Raw genomic sequence first — 15,885 nt, forward strand, 5'->3', positions numbered from 1 at the left:
TAGTTGCAGTGTTCCCTATGGAATCTGTTATCCTTACTGTCATTGAGCAGAACTCATGCAACTAGTCCAATTCAAAGGGAAGCAGAATTCTACACTTTGAATGTGGAAAAGCACAAACACCAGAGTATATTTAGATACTTACAGTTGTTGATATCAATATTTTAAGGATGCCCACTTCTCTCACAGCAGAATTTAAGAGGTTAAGGATATTTAACAAGCGAAAAATGAAAGTGGAAGTAAAAAAATCAAACTTCTAAAAAAGTGGAAATTTTAAAAAAGTTTTTATATATATAATGTGTGTGTGTGTGTATATGTGTATATATATATATATATATATATATATATATAATGTTATTCTTTATTGTTTTACTTAGATTAAAACAGTAAAACTTCAATCCACAAAGATGCTACTGCAATCCACAGACCCTGCACTCCGCTGCCACCTAACGCTGTAGATGCCTAAATTTTCACTATAAAAGTCCTCTAGTTGCCTACGGGTCTGACTGGGTGGTGTATCTAGTTAGGTGCAGATAGCTATCTCATTTTGTGTTTGTAAATTTGTTCCTAGAGCTTTGGGTCCAGGAACAATTTCCAGGACTAGGGTGGGAGAGGGGGAGGGAAAAACTTAGTGAGGGGAATAAACCTTACCTTTGTTATCATGCTTCCCAAGTCTTCCTCAGAGTGGTTCAGGTACAAAACTGGGCATGTGCATTGCTGCCTCAGGCAGGTGTCCAGATGCTTATCTCATACCGAGGCATTCCCTCACTTATCTTCACCTGGTTTGGTAAGGCTTATCTTGCTTGCAGGCCCGGTTATCTGAGCATGCTTAACTCCACACCAACCAGCCCAAGGTGGGGTGAGGAGAGAGGAAAGGAGGCAGCATACCTTATAACTCTCAGCTAGTGAGACAGCCCAGTTTAATTCTCTGAAGAGGCATGGTGAGAAAAAGAGATCTGAACATGTGTCTCCCACCTGTGAAGAGTGACCTAGCCACTGGGTTATAGAGCCATTCTCACTCTTTTGCTGGTCCAATGCATATTTAATGTATTCATTATTTAATACAAAGTGGAACGGCTTCAACTGGAGAGTGAGAGACGTCCCCACATCAGGATATCCCATAGTCCAGTTGTTTGGGCAGTAACCAGGGAGGTGGGAAACCCCTGTTTAAATCCTCTTTCCCCAGCAGGAAGGGGGAATTGAACTGAGGTGCTCCACATCCCAGGAGAGTACCTTAAACATTAGGCTAACAGTCTGAAGACAATCCTCTGCTTTCCCCCCGGCTGTCTTGTGTGGAGTTAGACATGCACCGCTGCTGTGCTTGCAAGAAACAGCTTTGGTGCCTATCTCCAGAAGAGGGTTCCTTGCTATGGATTGCAAGCAGTTAGGTGTCTAGCTCCCTGAGAGGACTGGGGCTTAGGACACACTCTCAGCATCTGCTGGTTTAGCATGCTGGCTTTTGTGGATCCCATTCTCAGGCACCTATCACATCCCATCATATAGGGAGCCTAGGCACCTAAGTTAGGCTTTGTGGATTCCACTGGGAGGTTAGGTGCTTAAAAGTTAGATATTATAAGGCTCAGCATTGTGTCACCCAAGTCCCTTTGTGGATCTGAGCCTTATTGACTTCAGTGGAAATATTCATGTGCATAAAGTTGCTCACATGTAAAAGTGTTTAATTTCAGAGTTCAAAAAAGATCTAGATAAGTTCATGGAGGATAGGTCCATCAATGGCTATTAACTAGCATGGGCAGGGATGGTGTCCCTAGCTTCTGTTTGCCAGAAGCTGGGAATGGGCGACAGGGGATGGATCACTTGATGATTATCTGTTCTGTTCACTCCCTCTGGGGCACCTGGCATTGGCTTCTATCGGCAGACAGGATACTGGCCTAGATGGACCTTTGGTCTGACCCAGTATGGCCGTTCCTGTGTTCAGTCTTAGGCCCTGATCCTGTAGTTTATCATCTCTATTACTAGAGGCCCTTAGGAATGGTCCCTTTAATTACAACAGAAATAAACCTTCAAATATTATAAACATATTGTTAAACCTAGCTCATTTTGTGGTACACAAGCAGGGATATATCATGATATAAATAAGGGACTGATTTTATACTACTATCTAAGGAACACTTAACTACTGTGAACAAATTTGTGGCAACACCCAGTCTAATATTTAAAATGGCTATTTTTGGAGTCTGTACTGGCAGTGATAGAACAGCACTAAACCAGCTCCTTCCTTAGAATCACCTTTCTCAGTAACTAGCTAGTCCCTACTAACTCTGTGTAACATAAAAAGTTCTGGTAAGACCAAAACTTTTCCCAGCATTCTTTTCTAGGACTGGCCCTTTAAATTGGGTAGAGGCAAGCAGCTGCAGTCCTAAAGTGGACATTTTGCAAATGATTGCTGTATATTTATCTTCTCTAGTTGATAGATACCTGTTAAATTTTCCTTTTTTATTGCTAAGGAAATGGTACCTTCTGCTAGGTGCCTCTGTTACCATTATATCAACTGCACAGGGCTTAGAAGTCCTAAAAAACCCTCTAAAATTAGCTTTACTAGACTGTGACGGGTCTGGTACCCCAGCACCCCCTAGTGGCAGGGGCGAGCTGGGGGCCTAGCGTCACGCCACTCCCTTGTCCGTCGGTCGGCCCCTGGTAGCTGGCGTATTACGGCCTAGCGGCCGGAGTCCATAAACATCCCCTTCGGAGCGGGGTAGCGCGGCCTAGCGGCCAGAGTCCATAAACACCCCCTTCGGAGCGGGGTAGCGCGGCCTAGCGGCCAGAGTCCACAAACACCCCCTTCGGAGCGGGGTAGCGCGGCCTAGCGGCCAGAGTCCACAAACACCCCCTTCGGAGCGGGGTAGCGCGGCCTAGCGGCCGGAGTCCACAAACACCCCCTTCGGAGCGGGGTAGCGCGGCCTAGCGGCCAGAGTCCACAAACACCCCCTTCGGAGCTGGGTTTAAGGGGTGGGGTAGGGGGACTCAGGCCCGCCCTCTCCACCGAGCCCCGACCCAGGGCCCTGATTGTGGCAACCTCTCCTTGCCACCCGCTCGGCGGGGATCCGCCCGCAACACGCCAAGCGGTACTGCAGCTTTAAGGCTGTCAGTCCCGACAATCACCCTGGGTCACTTCCTACCCTGTCTGGCCGGACGTCTGCGTTGTGGGAGCAGTTCCCCCGTAGGTCCCTCGCGGCAGGCGTCCCTCCCCGGGGTCTCCGGTATGGCCTCAGCTCGGCTGACGCCCCGGTCCGGGCTCACTGGCTCTCCTTCTGCAGGAGCTGACGGTCTGCGTCCTTCTCCCCCGGTGGCCAGCCCAGACTGAGCAGACCTGCAGGCTTTTATACCGGTCTGCCAGTTGGAGCATGCCCAGCAGAACTTCCTGGGCGTGGCTTCCTCTGCTAGCAAAGAAGGGTTAACCCCTGCTGTACCAGTGCGGGGCTGTCCCGCCCCGTCACATAGACATAAAAATGTGATATATTTGAAATCCATTATCTCCTGCCCTTTATGGAGTAGAAGGGAGGGCTACTTGGAAGCTGGGCTTCTTCAAGTAGATACAACCATGGATTCCACTTGGTGGGTGGGTGGGGTGTGTGTGTGTGTGTGTGTGTGTGTGTGTGTGCCAGAGAATTTTGCTTCGCAGTTCCTGAAGAAGGGCAGCACTTGTGCCTTGTGGCCTGATCCCATCCTCTGGCTATATGAGGTGGTGCTGCCCCAACACCCCTCAGTTCCTTCTTACAGCCCATGGCTGGAGTCGGAGCTTTGTGTGATCTTAACCTTACAACCTCTCACTATTTTAGTGTGTTTTTTTCTAGTTGTCTACAGTTAGTACCTTTAGTGTTGGATGTATTTAGTTCAGAATCCCCCAGTGATGCCCGCACTGGGCTATAAATTTGTCTTTTGTGTGGGAGAGTGATCCCCAACAACAATCTCCACTCACAGGTGCTTGCTGTGCTTGGGTGTGGCCCACATCAAGGTGCGATATTTCATCTGCAGATTGTTCATGAAGCAGACTCAAGTGGCTCGGAACCTTTGTCTAAAGCAGCATCTAGTCCAACAGGCTATGCAGCCAGCTTCAGCTCTAATGCCTTTGCTAGATCAGAGATCGCCCTGAGGTTCCTAGAGTGCTGCTGCTTTGCACTCTGGAACTGGTGCCTCGTCAAAGAGACCTAGGAGCCATTCCCCAAATGCACTGAGGAAAAGACCACATAAGGCCAATAGAGACGACACCATTTCCTGTGGGGACTCTTCTGTCTCCCGCAGGAAGAGCATGGACTGGTACTGGGTTAGTGCCAGAGCAGAGGATGGTGCAGGTGCCTCTAACCACTCCCTGGTACCATGTAGAGAGGTTAGAGACCCTGTATCATTGACTCCGGTTTTGACCCCAGGCTGTGTCCATTATATCTGATACCTCCTCTACCAGGATAATCCTCTACCAGGATGGCCTATCTGGCAAAGTGGAAGTGCTTATTGTGGTTATTAGATCACAGAGTTCAGCCAACACTGGCTACTTCAAAACATCTTGGAGTATTTGCCACATCTTCAGTCATCAGGCCATGTGCTTAGCTCATTTAGGGTGCATCTAGCAGCAATCTCAGCCTTTTATCCCCTAAGTCATGGAAGATTGGTGTTTTTCCAATGCCATGGTGGCAAGGTTCTGAAAAGAAATCTTGTGTCTCAAGAAAGACATATTTGAATTAGAAAAGGTTCAGAAAAGGGCAACAAAAATTATTAGGGGTATGGAACAGCTTCCATATGAGGAGAGATTAATAAGACTGGAACTTTTCAGCTTGGAAAAGAGACAACTAAGGGGTGGGGATATGATAAGGAAGTGCTTACTCCTTCTCATAACATATTAACTAGGGGTCACCAAATGAAATTAATGGGCAGCAGGTTTAAAACAAACAAAAGGAAGTATTTCTTAACACAACACACAGTCAACCTGTTGGACTCTTTGCCAGAAGATGTTGTGAAGGCCAAGACTATAACATGGTTCAAAAAAGAACTAGATAAGTTCATGGAGAATAGGTTCATCAATGGCTATTAGCCAGTATGGGCAGGAATGCAAAACCATGTTCTGAAGTGCAAGGAGTGTGTGAGTTGCAGGCTTTGATGGCAGAGCCTCCTTGCATGTAATTCTCCAAAGACAAAGTGATGTTGCGGCCCCACCTGAAATGTATGTCTAAAAGTGATCTCTCCATTTCATTTGAGCCTGGTGGTATATTTGCCTGTGGTCTTTTTCCTAAACTGCATTAGTCTCCAGCGGAGCAGCATCTACATACAATGACGTCAGATGATGTCTGGCCTCTTATCTGGACAGGACTAAACCCTTTCAGACTTTGTCTTGTGTTGTCATACATAGACTGTATGAAGGGACAGGCAGTCTCCTCATGAACAATCTCTAAGTGAATAACTCCCTGCATCGACTACATATTAAACCACTTCATCTACACCCCCTCTCCTGGTGCAAACTCATTCTACAGGAGCACAAGTTACATCAACAGTGTTCTTAAGTGACATCTCAATACTGGATATTTGCACAGCTGCTATGAGGTCATTGATACATACATTTATGAACCATTGTCATTATGGTAACATCCAAAGCAGATGCAAACTTTGGGAAGGTGATCCTGTAGCCCCATCTCCTGCAGATACCATTCATAAGTCACCTAAGTGGCTGCATCTACTTAAAGAAAAAGCAATTACTTACTTTAATTGTGCAGGTATGTAGTCCCCGATCCACCCTGCATCCCCTCTGCAGTGGAGTCAAGTTTCTGGACATCCAGTGTGAAGGAACTGAGGGGGGATTGGGGCAGCACTGCCTCATGTAGCCGGGGGGCTAAGGCCACAAGGCACAAGCACTGCCCCTCTAAGCAAAATTCTCCAGCTCCACCACACTGAGTGTGCACACACCTACGTGTATTCCACGTCTGCATCCACAGTTGCAGTAAGTAACAGTTTCATTTCCCTTTTCAATGTATAAATGGCCTATAAGAAATCAAATTTAAAGTAATGACATCTTTTTTATAGAAAAGCTGAATGTAGGTCTGAATTGTACCTGTCCTGTGCATGGGGCAGAAGGTGTAATTTTTTTTATTGAGGGAAGTACAGGAGAGAAGGAGGGTTTTTTTGTTTTAAAAAGACGTATCTGTTTGAAGCTGCTCAGGCATTTAGAATATTGGAATAAATCCCTTGGAAGATGGATGAGAGGACAGAAGGCAGGTGAGGAAGCAAAAGTGCATGATGAAATCATTTTTCCTATGACTTTGCAATTTGCCATATGAGACTCACCTCTAGTATGTGATGTGAATGTCATCTGTAATATGCATTAAAATAGAATACTATTACAAATTCTTCCAATATCTGAAAATGCTTTACTATGAGGCCCAATTCCGCTCCCCTTGCAAAACTCCCATTAACTTCAGCAAAAATAATACAAATGCAGAACAAGGTTTAAGTCAAAAATACGAACACATGACTTGCTCTTCAGGATTGTCCTTTGAACTTCAAAATCCTCTGTTTCCAAAAATGTTGATTCTGTAACCCTCATTTCCTCTCCCAGTGCTTTGCATGCCACCCTTGAAGACTTATTGTTTGTGAATAAACTTTTTCTGGGCACCATATAACTGCACATGCACACTTCTTAACCAAACATTTTTCGTTTTCTTTTTTCCAAATGTTTTTCAAACCATCGGTAAGAGAGCAGCACAAATGCACATGACCGCAGTGAAGTGGATACTAAATAATTGGATCAACAAAATAGTTTGCAAGTTCTATACTAATTCATCTCTTATTTATGAAGTTATGAGCTGTCTATTGTTGAAGTGCTGACAGATATGGCTGGCATCCAAGAATAGCCTCTCCTAGTCTTTGAAATTCTAAAGCTGTTCAATAAGCATGCAAGAATAAAAATTATATTCACTTGTTTCACTTTCATTTCTTATTTTACTTTTTATTTGGATACTTGTATATTAAAAAATTGAAATGTAGAATTTCATGCTTATTTAGCATCTGGTTAAACATGGCCTAAGCCATTGTTGCCAGCTGAATGATACCCTTTAAGCAGAAATGTTTGTCGGTACTATCTTGATTATGCAGCAGTCAATGCTGTTCACTGTCTTTAGGCTAATGTGGTTCTCTGGGATGCTGCCCAATTAAGCAGATGCCCTGGTTAGTGCATCTGATTAAGTGGAGCATAGTGAACTGCATGTGAATTATACTACTACAACTCCGATGCACTTGGTTCACCAAACTTTCACTCTGGTATAAATTTAGGGAGAATTTTTCCTTTTTGAGCTATTTTGTAGAAGTCCTTCTCAGCATAGCAATTAAATACTATGAGAATGGGCATTTTAGAAGCTTGACAGATCAGCTTAGATAGATCTTTTTTGCAAAATTGGAGATGATGCTACCTATCCAGGACTTAGAATTAATTTAGATGTTTGTAAAGTACACCTCTACCTCAATATAACACTGTCCTCCGGAGCCAAAAAATCTTACCACGTTATAGGTGAAACCGCATTATATAGAACTTGCTTTGATCCACCGGAGTGTGCAGCCCCTCCCCCCCGGAGCGCTGCTTTACCGCGTTATATCTGAATTCGTGTTATATCAGGTCATGTTATATCGAGGTAGAGGTGTACATTGATAATGCAAAAGACTACAGTATTTATATGCTATAGCATTATTTAGTAAAATAACGTCAAGTAAATCAGAAAATACAGTTACCTCCAAGGTGACTGTCCCCTCCAGACATTTTAAAAATAAGCTTTAAGGAATAAACGTTTTTCACTTGTATGTATGAGGCATGTATACAAATTCCACTGTAGCAGGGTTTTATCTATGTTTCCTTAATAGATGAGTTCTGGGGCAAATTTTATGTTTAAATAACTTATACTAAATATAGGCTAAATTAGGCTTTTGGGGAAAAAATCAGCATCCTGAATGCTTTATAATTAAAGCGGTAGGAAATGAAGGAAACCTGTCTGGCAAGCAAGCTGATGAGCTCAGGGAGGGCCTAATTAAAACCTCCACTGCTCAAGCTCATTTCTCTGATATGCTTATTTCCTCCCTCAAGCCATCAAATCAACAATTTTTATTAGGTAAGAATTAGCAACATAGAGAGAAAAAATTGCACCAGTTTGAGCATGTGCAGTATTTATATGCACCACCAATGTGTGAGCTTGTATTTGTGCATATATATTAAAAGACCTTTCAAAATGTAGCCTGTAATGTTCCATATCTTGGACATATATGGACCTTAATGACCTGACACTGGGTGTTAATTTTCATTGACTGGTGGTTTTAATTACAAAACTGAAGGTCTGGTATATAGAGACAAAATGGAGAATAAATGCAAATAGAAAGAGCAGAGCTGCTTTGCACTGCAACAGATTCTTTGCTGCATCTAAATTAGAAGCATCTAGGTATGGTATGAAGTCTAAAATCTCATATTTTAAAACACAGGAAAGTGTTCAGGTGTCTTTCTTAGTATCTGCCCACTCAGTTGCTGACAAAAACATAAAATAACCATCACAAAGAAGCAAGGGGTATGTTCTACTGTCCTTCCAATGCCAGTAGTCTATCAAAACAAAACTAACTTTCTAGTGCAGCTGGCTGAACAATTCCAACTGTATTCAACAATTTTGTCTACTTATGATTTATCTGTGCACAGACTGATTTTTTTTTCTCATACTGATTTTGTTTCTAAGAATTATCCATCAAATATTTCTGCAAATAATTCTTGGTCTGCAGTTCCTTTGCGAGCAATTAGGAGTATTTTTAAATTTGTTTCCATTAGAAAAAAAGGTCAAATGGACAGTTTATAAAGCTTCCTGTCACATTCTGGGGTGCAATCCAGACCAGTGGAAGAGTTGTCATCTCTTACCCTGTAGACACAAATGCCTCACAATGCCTTGCTACTGTGGCTCTCTATCTGGGATGCCCACAATCAGCAACCAGCGTGCATTCTGTCTATATGTATTGGGCAGCCCTGATCCAATGCTTTGTATCCTGGAGCCTGCCTGCAACACCACAGACTCCCTCTGGTCTCCACCAGCCTTAGTTAATAACAAGATGACTCCATAGTCTCCCTAGACCTGAATTTTCCCAAAAATGTGCGTTCTGAAATGCCTCTTTACAGGAACAACTAACCTTATTTCTCTGTCCTGGTTGGCTCAGAGAAATAAGGTTAGTTGCTCAAGTAAAGAGGCAAAATCATATCACAGCTTATTAACTTAACTGGGGTAATTGCACCCTTTCATTTAATCACCTTTTATAGTAAAAATAAACCTAAGTCCTATTGTTAATAAATTTGTTTAAGTGATGCTAAGTAAAAGGCATAAAGTTAGAAAGGGTTATAAGCAAATGAAAATGAAAACATGCATCTCAAAGTCTAAAACTTTATCTAGCAAGATACAGGTGTCCTTCAAGATGATTTCTGTCACCAGCCAGGCTTCTTCCCAGCCATGGCTGACTTTGCCTCAGCCAGGCCCTTCCACAAAAGTACACGGTACTAGCTTCTCTTGTCATCTTAAGTGAACAATCTTTGCCTGAGCAGGTTTCTCACCTATATTCAGTTCTAGAGATTTCAACACCTTTCCCCTTGGTTGAAGAACCTATCTTTCTCAGCTCCCAAGAGCTCTGTTACCTTGTGTCTGCCCAGTGATGGATGCTTAAAATGGCTTTCTGTCCTTGCTTATATCTCCCAAAGTCCAATAAACCTTGCTTCTAGAGGCAGGAAACCCTCCTGTATGATCAGCTTGCTGTGTGCATCGGCAAGTTGACGTCTTGCTGTTCTTCCCTTCCTGTGGGCTTCCCACCTCCTGGTATGTAAATGTGGCTTCCGTTGTTTTGATTCTACCATGTTTTATTTACATAGGAGACAGGTAAATAGCTGTCCCTCCATTTCCCCCCACTCCCCACCTGGGCAGGAACTGTTTCTTCCTTTTTTGGCCACACAATTTAAAACATAATATCAATAAGTATTCATAATTCCTCCTATTGTGTTTAATACAGACATTTCACAACGATATTAATCACCAAAGACCTTAGATGATACAATATTAGTGTGTTCAATCAATTGATTCAATTGTTTGAGGTTTGGCCCTCCTACCCTTCCCCTTCTATATATCTCAGATGAAGTTTCTCTTCCCTGCTGGGGTGTAGCCACACTGTCTCCTCCCCCAACTTGTTAGCTTGATAGTTTTGTATATCTCATATATAAAATGAATTCTCATTGTCTTTCAAAGTACTTTGGAAGTAACTGGCCTGTGGAGAAACCACATTCCTTTGTTTAGGGTGGGGTAACTCCTATTTGACTGGAAACACATTTTAAGAATTATAATTTCAGTTTACATCCATAACTTTGCCTCAATTCATTGCATGTACATTACATAATGATATTAATAACCAGGGAGTTATAAGCTCCCCAATGATGTATTACATGATACTGTTTAGATACAGATTATAACAGTCAGTAGGGTATGAAGACGGGGAGCTTAGTGTCACACTTCCCTGCTAGGCAGCAGCCTCCTGAATTTCCTTTGAGGTAACCTTCAGTTGTCCATGTCTCACACACCTTTCATTTGCTCTCAATAAAGTGACTGTCTCAGATACAAAGTTGGGAATAAAAAGCCTTGGTACAGAACTGGTGACAGATTACATTGCACCTCTACGTGCTTACTAAAGCAAGGGGGTTCCTAACCAAGACCCGTGTCAATGGCAATCTTTCACTTGGTTTCACTGGGTGCTGGAGCAGGCCCTTAGACACTTTGTGAAGATTTTTGTCTTGGGGGAAATCTCAGCAACATGAAGACTGGGCAACCAGGTGGCAGTTCCTGATAAAGAGAAAAAGAAGAACGTCTGTCAGAAGAACATCTGATAAAAATAGTCTTTGTGTTTTTTCTTACAATACCTGGTAGTTAGCAGCAAATATCTTCTCATGCCTGGAAGAACAGACTTTTTAAACAGCGGGATTGTGATTACTCTATCTGTGATGCACTGTGCTGAACTTCAAAGAGTCAAGAGTTTTCTAGAGGTATTCAGTTCTCCCTGTTTTAGGTCCAGATCAGCATGAAATGCTAAAAGGAGCCTGTCTAAATAAAAACTATAGCAGACTCACCAATTTTCATGTATTGCAGGGCTTTCATCATTTTTCTTTTTTTTATGTACAGAGGTATTGCCGTGGTACCATTCCCCACTGGGCCACAATGAGGTATGTGTTCTATTAAAAATGTGACAAGTATCCACAGGTGACGCAGTGCACTGGACTATAAATGCAATGGAAAAGCATGGCTCTTTGAAATGGAAATGTGGAGCTGGCCTCTGAGTGCTATGCATATGCTATATAAAATATTACATTTTAATGCAACTTACCTCTCTTTCCCCTGTAACATGAAAAAAGGAATCTCCCACCATTGTCCTTGACTACAGAACCCAAATCTTCATTCATCCTCCATATTATGGCACTTCCAGGTCTGACCCCTGGGGCCTAACCCGATACAGATGTGGTTTTTGCCTGCTAAGGTGGGTCTAAACTTTCAGTGGCATGTTGGCAGTTCACATCCAGCTAGCAGGTGTATAAATAGCAGTGAGATGGTGAGGCACTGCTTAGGTGAGAAGAGTACAGACATGCCAGAACCCTAGGATTTATACCCTACATGCCCAAGCCATGCCTCCCACATCTACATTACTATTTTTAGTAGTGTAGTGTCCTGCTGCCCCACCACAATGAAAGACTCCGGCAGCAGGGAAAGGCTCTGGCAGTGGGATACTACACTGCTAAAAACAGAAGCGTAGTTGTGTGATCAACCCATTCTTTGAGGGGAGAGTGTTGATTACAGAGGTGGCTGAGGCTGCTCATCGGATGCCAGAGGCTGCCTGTGTCCCTCCTTTTCCCCTTCTGATTTTTCCAGTTTTCACCAAAATCAATAAGGTTCTTCTCATTGATGTCTACAGCATTTCCTGCCACTTTGGAATTGGTCAGACGTAGTGTTTTAAAAGTTGCTACACACAGAGACAAAAGCCATCAAGTTGAGTTTAGGAATTTGCTTTGCTTGGCCAAAAAAAAATCAATTTTGAATAAAACAAATAAGATTAATTTCTGCACAATCTGCAAGAATGGTGAGTTAACCATTACATATTTTGTATTTATAGATTCTAAAGTAAAGGTCTTCAAAACACGTTTCAGGGCATAAAAAGACCATTTATAGAAGTCAAGATGGATTTTTTCCTCTATGCACAGATTTGCACAATTGGCTATTTGTTTTTTTCTCTTTCCCCTTAAGCATTAGGTATTCAGAACTTCCTAGAGAAAGGATACTGGACTTGATGGGTAAGTGGTTTGATTTGGTGTTAAAAAGTACCCTGTCACATAGAAGGGTCAGATGCCACCCAGCCCCTCATACTCTCTTCTTCTCATCCTTTCCAGTCTCCCTACTTCCAAATTTCCTGAATCTTTTCCCCTTCCCCACAAACCTCTCACTGTCCATTCAAGGTTCTTCATAATCTTCTTTTGCTTCCCTGTCTTCACCTCCTTCCACTCTGCCTCCTCCGGGAAGCCAGGAGTTGAATCTTCTTTTCCATTCCCTGCCTTGTTAGGCTACTCTCTTTCCATTCTACAGTCAGTCATTCAGAGAGCATTGGAAGATGAAGAGGGGCTCAAGTCAGAAAATAAGTTGGGCCAGCTACCTATACAAGTCCCAGCTGTTGGTCATCTCATCAGACAGTGGATACAATGGCGCCTAGAGACAGGAGATGAGCAACATTTTAAAAAATGCTTCCTGTCTGACTGCCTCCATTATTACTAAAACTGCTTCTGTGATCTCAGCAGCTGATTGGCAGGCCTGGAAGTTTACAAGGAGAGGAAATATGTAGAGCACTGCTGTGCAAAGCAGCACCAGACAAATTGTCCCTGCTTCTCACTCTATTTAATTTCTCTCCCATTATAGAAGGATTAAAGTTATGTGGTGGGAGGGAGCAAAGACAGTGCTGTCCCTGCTGACAGACACTTTATTGGGGGTTGGATTCTTCCTGTCCCTTTTAAAATCAGACCAATGACATGGAATAATTGCCTTCAGAGGAGATATGCTGGATTTATAGTGGTGTCACTGAAATCAGATCTATTAGATGTCATGATCAGTTCGGGGCCCAGGTCAGGGACTCAAACCCAGGCTTTCCCCTCCCCAATTGCCAAAAAGCCCCTCCTTATCCCCCCCCCAAAAACCCAACAACCCTGCAATCACCATTTAGTACTCTTTTTCAAAGGGATCTTCTTTGCTTCAGAAAAGGATCTCTCATTAAGTAGACTCAGATGAGCTATCAGCCCTGCTTCTGTGTTCTCTGCAGAAATAACTGTCCGATCACTTAACCTTTTCTGCCTCATGGACATTGTTAGATTGGTCCTGATTAATTTTTTCTTCGTCCTTTATCCTGTTTCCAGGGTCTTTTCTGGGTTCTGTCTTTTCTTCTTAGGATGCCTGTTAAATTTCTTCTTTTCTCTCTCTCTCTCTCTCTCTCTGTGTCTTTTCCCTGAGTGTGTCTTGGTATGTCTACACTGCATTTTGGATCAAGTGAGAGCAAGCCTCCTAGCCTGGGTCAACAGACTTGGTTTACCAGGGCTTGCACTAGCCCTCTGATAATAGCTGAGCAGAAAATGCTTTGACCTTTGGGTTTGGGTGGAAGCGCAGGCTCTGAAGCCAACCCCCATCCCTAGGCTCCAGAGCCTGAGCTCCAGTCTAATCCACAACTTCAAAGCACTGTCTACACTGCTAGAGTAACTGGGGCTAGGAAGTTCACTCTTGCTCACTTCAAAATTCTGTGTAGACAACCCTCTTTGGCCAGGAAGTGATTCACCCAGACACTTTTCTCCCACTCTGCTGAACTATAGATTCCATTCTGGAAAGGCAGGCCAGTCTTCATCTTCCTATCGGGTACTGTGCTGCCCTCAGTGCTAACTTTACAATGCTGGCATTTTTGCTGACATGATAACATCGCAGATGCTCTCCTTTATCACATTAGTTTCACAATCATTCATCTTTGGCTTTCCACTGTATTTTGTGTCCTCCCTGTGGTGGTGTTCTAACCCCTCACTGGACAGGAGGGAGTTAAAGAGCAATTCTGGGCTCAGGAGGCTCCACCTCTCTGCCCATGCTGAGCATGCTTGGGTTGGAGACAGGATTTAAAAGGCATCCAGACAGCTCAGTTGGGGCTGGAAGACCAGGGAGAAGGATGTGCTCTGGGAGCTCCAGGGGAGACATGGCTGGATCCTGCACCAAACCAAGGAATGGGGAAGCCATGACACTGGAGACTGGTACCAGGGCAGGAAGCCCCGAAGGCAGCATTTCCCCAGGGACAGATGGCAGCCTGCTAGGATGCAGAGGGAGGTAGGAAGTGAACCAGGGAAGCTGACTTGAGGCTGATGCCAGGCCCCATGAGGTGAGCAAAGCTGAACCAGCCTCCTAGGGGCCTGGGTTGGAACCCGGTAGAGAGAACTGTAGCCATTAGGCAGAATTGCTGCCTGGGAACTGAACCAACCAGCCAAGGTTGCCGTCAAGAACTGTACCCATTACGTGGAGCTGCCCTAGAGCAGCACTCACTAGGCCAGGTTGCTGCCACAGGTGAACCACTGCATGTAACTGCCACCTTGGGCCCTAACACTAGGCAGGAGACACTGCCTCCCACTCACATTCCAGTTATCATGAGTTCTATATTTTGTAGAGCTCTGCTTTGTTTTCCATATCTCACTGTTGTGAGGGATCAGCTAGTGAGAAGTTTTGGCTGAGAAGTGATCTGTCTTGTTTTGATTTTGAATCTCTTCCCCAGTAGATAGTTTATTTTGGTCTGGGTTTAGCTTTTTGACTATTCAGTTCTGAATGAGCTTGTTTGCTCTGCTACAGTGGAGGTCAATGGTGTTAAGATCTGGGCGTTCTTCAGAATCAATCCTATTCTAACAGCCAACTCTGTGTCCATCCCCTGTCATTATCAATCCCATCACCACATTCCCAGCACTCAACAGTGATACGAATCTTCATTGTCTTGCTGATTTAGGAATTTCTCCAATCTAGTTCCCCAGATCAAGTGAACCTACATACACTTTTGTCCTTCACTGAGAATCCTATGTACATTGCACAGCACAGGAAAGGACACTTACTGTGCCTGTTCTGAGGGACTTGTCAAGATTCCTCTTTTTTTCTCAGCCTACTACCTCTAGAACCTCTTTCTGTTTGTTTCCATTTTCTCTCTCCCTCGCTTTCCCCCACGTGTCTCTGTGGCCATGAGACTACACCGAGCCACTTTGTTCCTGATGTGAGTACTCAACAGTCCCTTCTGGAAAGGTGCTAGGCCTCTTCCACTCCGGTATAGTGCTGACCTCATCACTGACATCACAGTGCTGGCCTTTGTGCTAATAGGATGACATTGTTGTACAGAACTGAGGTGTTCTTTTTCCTTTTCTCAAAGCTTTATGTAGTAGCGTGTATAGGGAGCCAATTAGTGTTCTGATTCTCCCTTTACTGACTGGTTTGAGCAGGTATTCCCTAAATTTGGTGTGGGAATTCCACTAGTACTGGTAGTATCTTACTGATAACAATTTTTTATAAAAACAACTCAAACTTTTCATCAGCTGTATAGTTTTCCAGGTACATTATGTTGCTATTCCAATTCTCTCACCAAAGAGTTAATTCATGCTACTAGCTTCAGATGATCTTGCTATGGGTCAACAGGTTGGACGTGATTTTTTTTTCACTTACACTGATATAATTTACAACTCTATGGATATACACGAGATTACACTAGTATAAAATTTGTGTGATGAAAAAATCAGGTTTATAATGCTTATAAACATTTTGTGTTATATATATATCTAGCATTTTGTGCTAGCTGGATTTTTTA

General features: G+C 43.4%; 1 long non-coding RNA gene across 1 annotated transcript; it reads right to left on the reverse strand.

Annotated features, from left to right (window-relative positions):
- Window positions 1–9,978: 9,978 nt before the first annotated feature.
- On the reverse strand, window positions 9,979–12,781 carry LOC120397236. The gene is made up of 2 exons (XR_005593732.1): window positions 12,472–12,781; window positions 9,979–10,832 (listed from the first exon to the last, which is right to left on the reverse strand). It is a non-coding gene; the product is annotated as an uncharacterized LOC120397236 (long non-coding RNA).
- Between the last annotated feature and the right edge of the window lie 3,104 nt (window positions 12,782–15,885).

This window comes from Mauremys reevesii, linkage group 1, assembly GCF_016161935.1.
Source record: "Mauremys reevesii isolate NIE-2019 linkage group 1, ASM1616193v1, whole genome shotgun sequence".
Lineage (NCBI taxonomy): Eukaryota > Metazoa > Chordata > Testudines > Geoemydidae > Mauremys > Mauremys reevesii.